Raw genomic sequence first — 2,871 nt, 5'->3', positions numbered from 1 at the left:
GTGCTGGGAAAAAGCCAACACAAAAGTCCAACACTACTAGCAATAACCAAAAAAAAAAGAAAAAAGACAAATTGCATTATGTTTTAAAGGGCATTGGTAAATTTCTCGCTAATCCCTTGCATTTCTTTCATATTCTCCCTGAGAATTGGGATTTCCTTTGAAGAAGCCAAGGCAGCCTTTTTCAAGCTCTCCCTGGTCCTTTTAGCTGCACCTCCAAGAGTACTATCCACATTCCTAGCCTTAGTAGCAGCCTCTTCAGCATCAAGGTCCACAATAGACTTGGTAGGGCTGGGACCATCAAGGTATTTGGCTATATCCTCCACGTTCCTGGACACAGAGTTGAGGATCTCTGGAATCAAAATCACGAAGTTCTTCATGGTAGCCTTCCCTTCCTCTAGCTTCCTGATCTGAACTTCCAGCTTCTCCACCTTTTCGTCCATTTCCTTTTTCCATTTCTCCAAGTAGCTTTCACCTTTTTGTCCCTTCTCTTCTTGATGTTTAGCCTTTTTTTCCATTTCATTAATTCTTTCATAAACCCATCTATCGAAACCCAGATGAGCATCAAATTGGTTCTTAAGCTTATCCATGATAAGCATACTAGTATTCATCTCATCACCAGCTCTATCCTTTTCCATGCTCGTATCCTCCTTATCCTTGTTCAGCTCTGTTTCCATTTCCTTGTTCTCCTATTTTTTCTGGTTATCCAGCTCCTCCATGGGTTGGTTGTTGAGATCACCAGGGCTCGCACTATGGGTAGGTTCCTCCTTATTACCCTCATCCTCTTCCTATTTTTCCTTCTCATTACCACTGTCCATTCTGGATGTTTCCTTGACTGAGCTTTTCTTATCAGAATCTTCCTCTTCTCCTCCTTCCTCTTCCCCCACTTCCTTAGCTTTCCAGCTCTCTACCCCATCACTATCATTAGTCTCCATATCACTACCTTCTTTTCCCGTATACTTAGGATCAATCTCCACATCCTTATCTTTATGGCTCAAATCCATGTCCTCCACATTTTTCTCCACAGAGCCTTTTTAGCCTTTTTACTCTATTTATGCTCATCCGTGTTGGGCCCAGAATCCTTACATTTCCTCTTGCCTTTGCCCGGGGACATCAACAGCCTTTTGTTTTCCTGAATCGCCAAAATCTTACAATGCTCATAAATGAGCAAAATAAGACCATAATGTAGCACATGAGAAGAGGGGTTCTTACTGTGCTTGTTCAACGAGCGTGACAAGGACTTGAAAAGGTAATAAGGAAGAGACATTGTTTTCTCATGCCTAAAGTGGTTCAGAAGCACAAAGTGATAGGTATGGACCCTAGTGAAGCAACCCTCCATAGTGATATACTCCGTAATGGCATTAAGCATAAAACCCCAATTTTTTTTAATGTTGGACGCTTTTCTTAATTTAGCTCTCTCCTTATCTTTGCACGGAAAGATCTCCACAACATTATTGGAGACTTTCAAGTCCCTAAAGTAATTGGGGCTAGTATGGGGCATACTTGTGACCGTAGAGGTGAGGTTCACGTCCAACTTGAATTTGACACCATGGATTTTGAAAGTGCCATTTTTTTCCAATTTTTAGTCACTCTAGTAACCACCAAATTAACTCTTCTTTTGTCATAATCCACCATATTTTCCATGAACGACATCATAAAACCCTTCTCCAACTTCATCCAGATCTTGGGCATCTCCCGCCATCTAGAAAGGTTATCGGGTTCCTCTCTTCTAAGGTCACCTCCCATTCTTGAATTCATTCTACAATTTTTCTGCTTCAGCAAATTCGAAGCGAGCTTCCAGATGACACTTGGACACTTGAAAATAAGCACCCACAAAGCATGCAAATTTTTAATATTCTTATTTAAAACTCTTCCCTTCTGACAAGCTATCATCTCCTTTTGAAAGTTTTGATGCTTAATCAATAATACAACCATGATTAAAATGCAATCTTTCTTTCCCCATAATTCTGTCCTTTCTAATGAGGTCTTTAATATTGAAATCACTATTATCTTCACCATTCAATATGCTTTGTTTTTCGGATATAACAACAAGGTTAGCAAGACCGTCTGTGATGACATTCTTTTCCCTAAAGGCATGCTCAATAATAACAGATTTAAAATTAGTAATAATTTCTTTGGCCTTAAAAAATATATTTTTGATAGACCACAAAGGCTCAACTTCACCCTTTATGCATTTAATAATATTAAGAGAATCTCCCTCCAACCATAATTTGTCATGATTGAGATTTTTAGCAATAATCAGAGTATTAGGGGCAGCCGAAGCTTCAACATAATGACTCATTTGGTTACCCAAAGGACCAGCAATAGCCACAAGACAACCTCTAGCAAAATTCCTGACAATACCCCCATATCCAGCATTGCCAAGATTTTCCTTAGATGCCCCATCAAAATTGGCCTTGATCCATCCCTTGGGAGGAAAGCTCCAGAAAAGACCATCTCTACCTTTATCCTTTCTATTTCTACTATTGGAAAGGTTCCATCTTTCATTAAAATCTTCCTTAGCAGATAATCCAGTATCAATGCCATATAAGCAATCATGGATCCCTCTATAAATTTTATCCACCACCACTTCAGGGTTCGCACTTGTTTCCCTAAAAATCTTGTTGTTACGCTCCTTCCAGATGTTCCAGGTGATAATAGGGAGAATAAGTTTCCAAAGCTCAACATTCTTAGAATTAGAGCTAGGGAAAACCCATTCTTGCCATAACTCTTCTAGTGAGTTCGGGAAAACCTAGTTCAACTTCCACTTATTAAGAATTATATTCCAAATATCCTAACTGAAAGTGCACTGGTAGAGGATATGGCAGGCAAACTCCTCCTCCCTGCAACAAAGAGAGAACTAGTTAGAAAAAA

This window comes from Cryptomeria japonica, chromosome 11 (assembly GCF_030272615.1).
Source record: "Cryptomeria japonica chromosome 11, Sugi_1.0, whole genome shotgun sequence".
NCBI lineage: Eukaryota > Viridiplantae > Streptophyta > Pinopsida > Cupressales > Cupressaceae > Cryptomeria > Cryptomeria japonica.
The sequence above is the reverse complement of the archived record's forward strand: the minus strand, read 5'-3'. Positions refer to the sequence as shown.